The 13106-nt window shown below is 39.0% G+C and overlaps 2 long non-coding RNA genes across 2 annotated transcripts; both read right to left on the reverse strand.

Annotated features, from left to right (window-relative positions):
* Positions 1 to 319: 319 nt before the first annotated feature.
* LOC119912783 lies at positions 320 to 747 on the reverse strand. The gene is made up of 3 exons (XR_005446236.1): positions 715 to 747; positions 477 to 578; positions 320 to 379 (listed from the first exon to the last, which is right to left on the reverse strand). It is a non-coding gene; the product is annotated as an uncharacterized LOC119912783 (long non-coding RNA).
* Positions 748 to 9357: 8610 nt separating this feature from the next.
* On the reverse strand, positions 9358 to 11788 carry LOC119912775. Its single transcript, XR_005446229.1, has 7 exons — positions 11742 to 11788; positions 11542 to 11611; positions 11387 to 11441; positions 11061 to 11220; positions 10907 to 10976; positions 9525 to 10156; positions 9358 to 9386 (listed from the first exon to the last, which is right to left on the reverse strand). It is a non-coding gene; the product is annotated as an uncharacterized LOC119912775 (long non-coding RNA).
* Between the last annotated feature and the right edge of the window lie 1318 nt (positions 11789 to 13106).

Raw genomic sequence — 13106 nt, forward strand, 5'->3', positions numbered from 1 at the left:
CTCTGGAGGTGTTAAACCTCTACAGAAATATAGGTGTTAAAATGACTGCATATCAAACAATAACAGCTGATACAGAAATAACAGTAAAAACTAATACATGTTTAACTACAACACAGCACTAGCACATTAAAGTGCCTGACAGCAAGTTCATCAAGCTAAATGTCCCATATATTATCATAAAATAATTCAAATAATAAAACATTTATCAGTTCTCAGTGTAAATTACCTGTAATGATATGAGCTGTAACTACACTGTGGTCTCTTATTTGTTTGGTTTGTTGACGGTGGCGTAGAGGTCGCTGGGATCAGCTGAGGCTCCAGCAGAAGAAGAGGAAGCTTTCACGCTGCTGTAGGTCACTGTGTTGTTGTCAGGTAGTCTCTGGTTACCAGGTAAATAAATCACAGAGAAATATTCAGCTCTAAACTTACAGGTTATGTTAATCAGGGTGAACAAATGTTGGTCTGAATGTTCTCACCTCGAGCTCTGATGAGAAGAACAGTAATCACAGTAATTAGGAGGAGTTCAGCCACACGCATAACCAACATTATGTAGTCCAGAGCAGAACAATCTGCACGAGCTGTAGAACAGAAAAAAATAATAATTAAGAACTAAATAAAAGACTAAAATAAAACGTTAGATTAATATGTTTATTATGTGGAGAGAAAGAGGCTGACAGGAAGACAGAGAGACTCCAGAGAAAGATGAGTTACTACCTTGTAGTTTTGTTGCAGTATCGTTGGTTGTTGTGCCTGTAAGTCGAACAAAAGACAAAACACTGATCAGTCCTGGCTAAATAAGCTCTGAAGAGAGCTGCACAGGTGCAGCCCAATCAGCCTCCCTGCCTGCAGCCTCCTGCAGGAGAAGGAAGGGGTCGTAACATCCCCCCTTAAGAACAAGGTTCTTCTAAGAACCTTGAATTTGGCATAGAGCAGTTAGCAGTACAATATACACTCATAACCATTCATGTGTGTGTATGTGTGTTAAAAAAATAAAAAAATATTAAAAATAAAATAAAATAAATAAATAAAACAATAAGCGTGTGTATGTGTGTGTGTGTGTTTAAAAAACAAAAATATATTAAAAATAAAATCTCACAGCGCTTTTCATAAAAGAGCAGGTCTAGACCGTACTCTATGATGCTATTTACAGATGCCCAACAGTTCCCACCAAGAGCAGCACTAGGCGACAGAGGCAAGGAAAAACTTCCTTTTAAGAGGCAGAAACCTCGAGCAGAACCATGGCTCAGGGTGGGCGGCCATCTGCCTCGACCGGTTGGGGTGAGAGAGAGAGAGAGAGAGAAAAAGAGAGGGATGGAAGGAGAGAGAGAGGGGAGGGAGGCAGCCTACAAGTAAGTAGAGTAAGTGAGACTGACTGAATAAGAGAATATCTCCACCCACAGCCGAGTGTCGCTCTGACATTCAGACTTTAGACTCCAGAAGAGGACAGAGAGAGAGAGAGATGTAATCACTTTCCATTTTATGATTTATACTTTGATGACTGGCTTTATAACTTAAAAATCAACATATAAAATCAATAAAAAAGTTTGTTTTAGTTCAGTATGTGGAGAGAAAGAGGCTGACAGGAAGACAGAGAGACTCTAGAGAAAGATGAGTTACTACCTTGTAGTTTTGTTGAAGCATCATTGGTTGTTGTTGTGGCTGTAAGTGATTTTGTGTTTTCAGTTGTTGTTGTTTGTGCGTCACCTGCATGAATGAAATAACACAACTCAAGAAACTGTTCAGTTAGAAAATCCCTCATGTTTACCATCTGCTGTCACTAAATGAGAAAGAATGATGTCATCTTAAAAGTCATCAGATAAACAAATGTTTTGGTACAGCTCAGCATATTCTCACCTGTTTTCTCACCTGAGGACTGAGGGCTGAAGGTGAACAGCTGCACTTTTCCAGAGTAACCATCTGTCACTTCACACTTCAAGTTAGACTTTGATTTGTAACTAAAATGAGAATCCAGGAAAGACACAGCGGCGTAGCAGCCAGACTGTGATGTCTTCATGTCTTTGTCCACATCTTTACCCTCATACAGCCACTTCACTGTGTGTCTACAGAACTGTCCATATTTCAACACAGAGCAGTTTAACGTCACCTTATCAGCGTCCTTACGTTCAGTCACTGGTGAAGATGGAGATATTGTGAGAGAAAGACAACAAGAGTAAAGTTAACTTCATCACTGTGATCATAATTATTGTAATGTTTCAGTATATTGTTCTAACAAGACAGTTTGAGCTGAAAACATTATGATGGAAATACTCACTGGTAATAACAGACAGATAAAACAGAGAGTCTGGAGTTTGATGTTGTCCTGATATGAACTGTTTGCAGTAATAACGACCAACATCCTCGACTGTGACCTTCTTTATAATCAGAGAACAGTTCTCTGTAACACTCAGTCTGTCTGATTTAGATTTGGCGTTTTCACCAATCTGCCCAAGTTTAACCAGCTCTACTGTTGTTGTGTATCGTAAATCAAAAACGATCCATGTAGTATATTCACAGTTTTGCTGACCGTCTATCACATTTTCACAAGGCAAAGTGACTTCATCTCCAACTCTGACAGTGAAGGAGAGGGGAAGTTTTCCAGCTGCTGCTGTTGAGAAAATGATGAAAAATAAAGTGAAATGAGAAAATGTCTGTTATGTTCATAGTTAGTGACGATTATTTCTTTATCCTTAGTTTCCAAGAGTTCACTAAACTCACCACATTAGAAACAACAGATTTGGTTTTCTTAGTTAAATCAAATGTAGCTAATAAAGAATCTTTAATAATATTGATCAAGTTATTTTTTACAATGTGCCTTCCATTTATATATGTGATATATGTATTCTTACCTGTAAACTGAAGCACCGCTGGAAGAAATAAAGAAATCCATTTGAACTCAACCATCATGATTCTCTGAGTCTCTCCTTCTTCTGTCTCTTGTTCTCGTGCTCAGAACTGTCTGAGTTTCTAAACTAGTGCTTTAGTAGAGAGACGCTGCAGCTACTTCCTGTGGTTAGGATGATGTCACTTCCTCATAGTGACTTTTAGTCTGTTTTAGATTTCAGTCTCTCTGAATTTCTTGTTGATGTCCAAACAGCCAAAAACTCTGTTACAACTTTCACATTTTTGAAATGTAATTTTTATCTCATCCACAGTGACTGACAGAGACCCCAAATTCTTGATCAGCAACATGAGATGCAGCCATCAGAGTTCACACTTTGTCTGTTTGTGACGTGTTTTATCTCCCGAAAAGAAGAAGAGGAAGTTGAACGTGAGAAGATTGTTAGTTAAGGTAAATGTTTGCAATGATGCAACTTGTTTTCTTCAGTGTTTATTAGAAAACAGACAGGATCCATGGTGATGTTTGACAGCACACATGAACAGACAGGTGAAGAGTCAAACTCCTCTCCCACCAGAATCTGACTCCTGATGTCCATGGTGCAATATGGTGATACTGTAGCAGCTGCTGAAGAACACAGATAAGATGATATTTTACTGCTCTGAGATCTGCTGGTTCCTCATTTTATCTTTGCAGCTCTTTTTGTTCAGAGATCTGAAGAGGAAGTGTTTCTGTGAGAATGTGGTTAACAACAGCAGCAGAGCTCTGGAGGTTTGACCCTTTAATGATGACCAGATAAACATCAGAAACAAAGGAGGTTTTCTTCAGGCCTTGTCCCTGTTACCATTATCCTTCCATCCTTGTACTTACAGTCCTTGTTTGTCCGGATGACTCTACGGATACTGGAATCTTTTACACAACCGCTGCATCTCTCTAGCCCTCTGTTTTGTACCTCTCTCTCTGTGCATGCTGGGAGTCTGGTGTTGGTGAGTGTGGCTGAGAGTTTGTGAGTGAGACTTCCCTTTTTTCTCCTACTGTGTTTACTGTGTGTGTTTGGGTGTTTTTGGTCGACAGTAAGCTGTGTTTGTTGGAGGGGAAGTGGTCCTCAGAGAAGCCGCCCCTGTCTCTAAAGCATGGGGTGAGGGTGGTGCTGCAGCCCAGCACCACAGTGGTTTGTTCTGGCTTCCCTGCTGGCGGCGCTTTCTGTCTGCATCGCTCGGGTCCCACCATTTATTTCCAATGAGATGTGGAGCAAGAAGGAAGAATCTCTAATCTATGGTTATAAAGGTTAATGTGATGGAGACTGTCAGGCCAAACCATATACAGAGGATGTCAGTGAAAACATCAGAAAGGCTGGAGTCACAGAGAGTTTCACGTTAGCTCGCCGGCTAACACAGAGCAGTTTCTAACCTTATCCGGTGCAAAGTTGTATCTATTTCCACATTACTTCACCAGCTAACGCGACCCATGTTACTATCCTGTGTACCGCCGGTATCATATCAAAGTGTTGGTTTTAACCTGCAAGAAAAGATGTAACGGTAAAAAGCAAATGTGGACAAGTTTGTTTTTACTAGCTTTGATGTAAGGCAGGAGCAGCTACTTTAGCTTGGACCTGCCGCTGTTTGCTTTGCAACATTCAACTTACGTGATTCACATTTTAAACAATAATGTAAAATAACAGCTTAGGACAACAACACAGTAGAAGAACCATTCACTACAGTAATGTTACTTGCTGCGGCCTATTGGTAGAAAGAGTGACAACAATGTCATTATAATAGTCAATCCAGCTCACTAACTAAATTGCTTAGAGCAGCTGAATCTGGCTCATCTCAAATCCTGTCTTCCCCCCACCCTGGACCACCACCATTTTGCCTACCGCAAGAACAGAAGCACAGAAGATGCAGTCTCCATAGCACTGTCCTCTCACACCTGGACAACAAAGACACATACGCTAGAATGCTGTTTATAGACTTCAGCTCAGCATTTAACACTGTCATCCCTTCTGTTAATCACCAAACTCACAGATCTGGGCATCAGAGCTTCTGTCTGCAGGTTATTGGACTTTCTGACCAACAGGTCCCAACATGTTCGGATGGATCATTTCTTAGGATCATTGAGACCCCACGAGGTGAGATCTTGCATGGAGCCCCGGTCCGAGGGAGATTGACAGTCATGTTTAGCTTCTTCCATTTTCTAATGATTGCTCCAACAGTGGACCTTTTTTCACCGAGCTGCTTGGCAATTTCCCCGTAGCCCTTTCCAGCCTTGTGGAGGTGTACAATTTTGTCTCTAGTGTCTTTGGACAGCTCTTTGGTCTTGGCCATGTTAGTAGTTGGATTCTTACTGATTGTATGGGGTGGACAGGTGTCTTTATGCAGCTAACGACCTCAAACAGGTGCATCTAATTTAGGATAATAAATGGAGTGGAGGTGGACATTTTGAAGGCAGACTAACAGGTCTTTGAGAGTCAGAATTCTAGCTGATAGACAGGCGTTCAAATACTTATTTGCAGCTGTATCATACAAATAAATAGTTAAAAACTCATACATTGTGATTTCTGGATTTCTTTTTTAGATTATGTCTCTCACAGTGGACATGCACCTACGATGACAATTTCAGACCCCTCCATGATTTCTAAGTGGGAGAACTTGCAAAATAGCAGGTTGTTCAAATACTTATTTTCCTCACTGTACTATTCCAAATTAAAATGAAGCAGAATATATTTTGATTTATGAAGTTATGTGTTGCGCTGCATAAAATGTAATGCATACAAAAGTTGAAAGGACAATCTGATGATTCTCCATTATGCCTGGCATTAAAGTAGCTTTGAGTATGATGCATTAATAGATTTCTTTGTATTTTACAGCCTCCACCAGAAAAGTTCTCCTGCTACAATATCTGATTTGAACGGCTAATGTAAGGTAAATCTAAAACCCTATGCACCTCTCATTCTTAGTTTTAAGCTGACTTTTATGCTGATATGAAAATCTAGTTCAGATGAGATTTGATTTATTTCTGTCTGTATTTTCCAGATTCAAAATTTTCCGCTTGTTTTTATTCAGAGAGGCAATATTTTGAATATCTTGGAAGCCATTTGAGGAGATTTGAAGTTGTTGCATGTGTATTCAAAAACTGCACCTTCAGCTCAAACATATATTCAACCTTCGCCTCCCGCAGAAATAGGAAACTGAACTTTGAAATTAGTCACATTTAATTGTTTACATGAGAACAAAAAAGGTTTTTGTGTTTGAGTCTGTGAGAGTCAGGGAGAGAAATGGAGAGAGGGTAAAAAATAGAGGTAGAGAGAGACGCACCTGAGCTGAACTGAGGAAAATAAATTCACAAAATTGACATTTCACTTTGGGTCCCAACCGATAGTTTAGGAAAGGTTGAGTTAAAGTTTCAATGCATACAGTTACTTTGAAGCAGTTAAGAGTAATGCCCTCAGAGGACCAACCAATGCAGATCCAGGATATCATAGTTTTGACTGTTTTGATCTGTAATGCAATTAAGCAATTGTAAAATCAATAAACACCATAACTTCCACACTACTGCTGTCATCATTCAGTTTAAAGTGCTCCCACACAGCTGAGGGCTTCATTTCGTGTTCCCTTTGTGAACTGGAGCGTTACGTTCACTGCTGTCGGCGAAGGTCAGGCGCGCGGAAAAAACCCTCAGTAATCGAATCTCATAATTGAAAATCGAATGTGTACCCAGCGGTCGAATATTCGGGTCCAGCCCAGTATTCATACGATAAAAAGAACCAAATTTTTATCTAAATTTACCAAATTATGTATTTAAACAATCAATAAGTTTACTTGAATGATAAAATTGTAAATTGCTTGATGAAATTTTGTATAATGCATGAAAAGCAAAAACAAATAAAAATTGACAGAATCAAGTGTGTTGGATACCGAAGGCTGATCATTGTCTTTTATAACAACTCAATAAAAGAAACAAAATGCATCCTTTCAATAAGTCGTCTTTATTGTAAGTGCATTCTGGTGGTTCTTTCAATTGGAGATGGCAAATAGATATTTTCATAGTTGTAATTAAACTATATGGCTTATTACACAGTGCATGAGTGGGAATGCATTCCTAAAAGTCTCTAAATTAACTCAATATCTCATAAGAAATAAATCTAAAATATCAGTGAATTAAATCATATTCCTGACATGAAAACCAGAGTGAAATTTGGGGTAATGATTACCTCTCCTTTCTCCTCTCCTCTCCCCTTCTCTTTCTTCCACTCTCCTCGTCCATCCTCCCTTCTCTCTTTCCTCTGTCCTCTCTTCTCTGTATTATTCAGTGTTTCCAATACTGAGAGACAGGAAATAAAGTTCAGGAATCACTAGAGTTGTGCATAAGGTCCATAAGGCCAGATTTACTACAGGTTGTTTGTGCGTGTACAAGCGAGTGCAAACCTCAGCTGTTATCGGTACCAAAGTCCTTTTAGGCAAGTCATGCCACTCGGCAGCCATCTTGGCAACGCTTCTGGGCAGCAATTTCATACTAACAAAACCAGGCTCCTATCTGAATGAATGGGGAGAGAGCCAGAACTGAGCTTTCACTGGTCACTGGGACATAAAAACTACATGAATAGAATCAGCAGTAAAATCTGATAAAAATCCCTGAAAAAGTTTGACGACTTTGCCCCAAAATAATGTTTAAAAAGAGTTTTTCCCCACCGGTTATACTTCTACTAAGCATGCGTCAGTGGAACCACACGATTGGCTGAAATATGATTCCCGTTTTGGCTGTTTAAAGCAGATGATTGGCTTTTTAGCGGGAGGGGCGGGATAACCGCCATCTTTGCCGTTACGGGCTTTTCCCATAGAGTTGTATTGGGGATGTGATTGAACGCTTCCTCTTTCCTCCTCAGTTGGCAGTCTTCTCCTTTTTGTATGATTCAAAGACAAAATTTCTAAACTTCCTAAACTTAGTGAAATTATTTCAAATGTTTAGGATGGAAAGTTAGTAGTGTTACTAGTAGTGTGTGGCGTTGGAAGGAGCACGCATGGGACGAGCAGCAGAGCAAACTAAGCTGAACACACGTTTGTAATGTTTTTTACAAACGTCTTGGCATGTGTGAGCTACAGGACACTCAGACAAGCAGCATGGAGACATTTTATTGATTATTGATGTATTTTTGGACGTTTGAAGCTAAGATACCGCTCACTGCAGTTGAGTGGAAAAAAAATGTGTCTCAAACTCGCAGAAGAACACGGATGTTAACAAAACTTCACCAATCCTTCTATTGACAAAAGGGTGAGTAATTGATAACAAAATGAGTCTTAGGGTGAACTATACCTTGTTGTATTGTCATGCAAACTTGCTGGAAAATGTTTTATTGAGAAAATTATTTCTTCACTTAAGAAAAATAAATGGGTTGTTAAATGAAACAGTTGCTTCATTTTTTTGTTCATTGTTTCAATAAAGAAAAACATCAAGAACAAATATTATGTAAAATGTTGTGTGTTACTTTAAAAATAAATGTTAGAGAAGGAATTTAAAATTTGTGATTGACTCGAGAAAGTTCCACTTTTTGACTTAAATTATGAAAATAAAAATACCTTGTGCAAGATATTCAAATTTCTGAAATGCACCTGTAGATGCACAATCCACTTTCTTTAATTTAGAGAAGTCAGTTTTGAAAAAACAAATGGTGTGTCTCCGCCTCCCTGATGGAAAAGTGACCACAGACCCAACAGAGATGAGGAAGCATAATGGATTACTAACTAGATCATCTTTGTATGAACTTGTAAATGTACTTATTACACTCCACTACTGGAAGTATTTAAATTCATGTGCAAAAATATCAGTCTGTTCAGTAGATGTTGAGATTTCTTTGAATTAAAAACAAAAGAAACAGAAACACAGACTGACCTCATGATGGCGCTCTGGAGTCAACAGCCAGCAGAGAGCTCTCTCTGTCTCTCACAGTATAGCTTTGTCCCTAACTCTTAACCATCACAACTAAATGACCCAAACCTTCATTGAACTTAAACCTTATTTAATCTTCACCCTAAAACACTCTTTTAGGTCTGTCCCAAAGTGAGGACAGACAAAATGTCCTCACTCCCAAGGTCTGAAACTCTAATTGGTCCTGAAAATTATAGTTATAGACAGGGCTGGACAAAAAATCGGCCCGGGCATTTTGACTAGAGACCGGCCCACCAAGTATTATTGGCAAAGCCATAAAGCCTTTGAATGAAAACAAACGCTGTTCTGACAGCGATGTACACTGTCTTGTTGGTATATATGTATCAATCTAATAAACTTAAACCTACATCATCCTCCCTATTCTGGTATTCTAAACAGTAATTAGCGGAAAACAAAAGACTGCTTGGTCAAGTTAACCTCCTCCTGAACTATCTACAACACATGGTGGAAACCTGAAATTAAGACAGAGAAGACTAGAGGTGAGACATGATCATTAATGAATATTAAAATTAATAAATGACAGATTTAGTGGTATTTTCATAAACTATTTATTTACCACATCAACAGACAGCATGGCGGCACAAAATATTTTTTTTAACATGGCAGCCTTTAAAAAGTGAAAGGAGACAAAGAAAGAAAGGTGAAAAAGAATAACACTTAATTGACTTTTTGATGGCATTTTACACAGTACTGGTACAGTATTTAGAAAATGTTGGAAAATACTGACATCATATACAGTACTTACTTCTTAAGAAATTATGATGGGACCCTGAAAAACAGGACACAAGTAAAAAGGACAGAGAAGGGTGAGAAAGAATGGTGTAACCCTTATCACGAGGTAGTAATAATGTACATAGGTGTAATAGTCTAAAGTAGTCTTATCATCAATGTGGACCAGAATCAGAAGTCACTAAATTGTTAAGAGCCTGAGAATTGAATGTCAATAAAAAGAATACCACACCCGAATGACAGTTTGCATTAAGTGTATTAAATACACAGGGATGGTACATACATAAGAAAGCAGGTATGAAAAATAACAAACTAAAATAATAAAGTGCGCACAAAAAAAACTTTCCTTTTAACTTTGTTGAGCTCAGTTCATCCTTAGTTCCACTTGCCTTTATTGACAAGAGTTCATTTCTCACCGTTGGGGCCCTTTTAAGTTTGTGTTAGTGTTTGTCCTACCACCATGAAGATGAGGAAGATCCTGGCAATCCGTCTAAAGTCAGAGTCACAAACACGGTTGGCTCGCCACCCAGCCACCTAGACTGGGAATCCACAAAGCTCTGTAAAAACGTCTGGAACGTGTAGATTGGCATCACTCCGTGGAATGGATCTCAGCTGCACAAGGCTTCCAACTCTTTACCAAAACCTGACCTATAAACAAGGCCAAATCATTTCTCTCAATTACCATTCAGCGAATACATGGACTGCTACAGGCTACTATAAAATAAAATAATATAATGCAATATCAAAATCGCTCTCTCATTGTACAACAGCTTCTTGTTTCTTCTTATATATAAAAAGTATGACTTTCTCAATTATCAAAAGTACATGTACATCAAAAATTACATCCTTGACATAAACACTAAGTTTTATGAACCCTAAGTAACATTAACAGTGTCATAAATAAACTGCAGGCATTGCATATAAACATTGATCAAATCATATTACTTCAAATTAGAGGCATTAAGGTGTTAGCGTGCTATTTATCCCCCTCTGCACCGGTAACAGTGGAAAGAATGCACTAAAAATTTACCTCTTTAACTTCCAGTAACAACAGTTTTTAACATCATTATTTTTTCAAAGTAACCATTTAGCAACAACATGGAAAGGTAACAATTCCTTTTATAATCCACAAACAAAATAATTTGTAATTTTCACAGGCATTAAAGAGTATTCCGCTAGCTTATTGTGGTTAATTACCCTATTAGCATACGAATACAGCAGTCTCACATTAGCTTTACACAATTAGCACCTTTGCATAGCTTCACCGATTAGCATAAATGCTAGCGAACTCCCAGTAAACTCAGCAGGCTAGATTAAATACAAATGGGCCTCAAAAGCCTGTCCTGTTAACATGGACGCTAGCGAACTCAAAGGCCTAGCGCAAGGTAAACAACTCACCATTTTAGCAGAATTCACCGCCTTTAGCTCCGTGACAACAGTGGATTCAGGCACAGCTCTCATTTACTCTCTATATTACAACAGGGTATAGTCAGTATAAGCGATAATGATCACAGAATTTGTTTAATTCACTCCATGTCGTTTCTCGTCTTACCGAGGGGAAAACGCAGCCTCCTACGCTCAGGTACAGGCGCCAAAAGAAGGTGCAGAGACCGAGAGGCGTAATTGTAACGGAACATAGCTGGCAGCTGATTGGTCAGCTCACTGCATCATAACGTCCACCCATTTGCTAACTTACAAGCCCATCAAAGATGCTGAGAAAAATAAAAGGTAACCCTTAGTGACTTGGTCAGACAGCTAAATAGTGTTTCTCATTATTAAGCCTGGGCTACAATGGCATTTGTTGGACTTGCTCATATGATCACACTACTTGTATCTTTATTCCACAAAAATAGCTGAATCATATACAGTAGTACTTACGTAGGAACTTAAAAAGTCGCATGGTCTAGAGAACCTCTTAAAGAATGATTAGACCCTGAAAAAACAGGACAGAGAGGAACAACGATTAGATAAATATTAAAATCTGTTAAGGACAGATTGTGATTGAATTGTATCACCAAAGACTATTTACTCACTGCATCAATAAAAAGTCAACCACAACACTTCCACAGCAGCAACACTGAACATATCTTAACATATGGAAACCTTTAAGAAGAGAAAGGACAGACAGCGAAGGGTGAGAAAGACTTGCACTTAATGGGTTTTTTTAGACGATGACACTACTGGTATGTTTACTCTAGAGAAATGGTTGAATCATATTCTATATAGTACTTACTTAAAATGAACCCACTTCAGGCTTCCAAAATTGACTGACAGTCTGAAACGAAACAATGACAGATTAAGGCTGTAAGAAAACTCTCATATTTATATTATCTAATATTTATTCTATCTACTGTCTTATGCATTAAAACCTATTAAGATGTACACATTCTAAGCATTTTCTGAGCACATGACTTGTTTGAAGTGAAGATAGACAAAACCTATTCATTTGACTGTACTTTTAGGCAACAACAATAAAGTTGAATTTAATCTTAACTGAAACATAATTAGGAATGTTTTCATAATTTTATTTCACCCCACCAGGTTACAACAGCAGCTTTAGCAGGTCACTCTTCTCAGCTACCCTGTCAATGACCATGTCGGAGTCCAATGACATGAGAATGTCCTTTTCAGTGGCCATCAGCATAAACATCTCAAGCCTGTTTCTAGACAGGCTGCTTCGGAGTCTGCTTTTAATGAACTTGAGTGTAGAGAATGTTCTTTCACAGGCAACCTGAGTGAGAGAGAGGGTCAGCAGGTACTTGTATGCCAGCCCAAGGAGACAGTAGGCATCAGACAGCATGTTGAACCGCCTGAGAATTTGATAGCAGCACAGTGGGCAATTTTTGCAAGAATCACAGCTTTTGGTCACAATTTCACTTTCTTCGTCCCATTCTTCAGATCTGTCCTTTGCTGTTCTGGTCCTGTAGTCATCTACATGTGATGTCTTAAGCCTTTCCCACTGTCCTGCAAAACTTTTCAGTTCTGACTGAAGGTTATTTACTGTAGCCCTGCTGTCAAATTTGAGGAGACATGTGCTGAGGTTTTGAAGTGCATTACTAGGAAGAGAAACTGTTCTGACCTGGCTAAACTTCCTGGGGTCCAACCATGCCAAATCCGCAACAAGAGGGCCATTTGTGACAAATCGTCTGTGGATTGCTTCAATAACTGTGTCCAGGAGGGTGTTGTTTTCTCAGCATTGATTTGCAACTCATCTTCAGTCATCTCTCTGGCCATGCGTTTTCTCTTCTTGGCTCTCTTTACAGGTAGTGCAGCCTCCACTTCCATGTCTGTGTTGTCCTCCCTCTCCTCGAGTTTCTGATTTGTCTGTTTCACAAATGTGTCTGCAGCTACTTTTGAGGCTATCTTGTGTGGCAGTCACCATATGATGGGCAGAGAGAATGTCCATCGCCGTTGACTGGAGGTACTTCGACAGAGGAGTTGTTTGCTCAAACACTAAGAAATATCTGTGCTGTTAAGACAGTTTTATGCTTCAAGAGACACTTTAAAGCCTTGTGCTTTGGCACGAACAGCTGGCTTTTCTTTTTCCCTCTTTTCAATGGCTTCCAGCGTGAGCACTACATCAATGAAGAGGCCATCA

Source organism: Micropterus salmoides, unplaced genomic scaffold (genome assembly GCF_014851395.1).
Source record: "Micropterus salmoides isolate LMB-PRFRI ecotype aquatic unplaced genomic scaffold, ASM1485139v1 Ms_hic_scaffold_2, whole genome shotgun sequence".
NCBI classification, from domain to species: domain Eukaryota; kingdom Metazoa; phylum Chordata; class Actinopteri; order Centrarchiformes; family Centrarchidae; genus Micropterus; species Micropterus salmoides.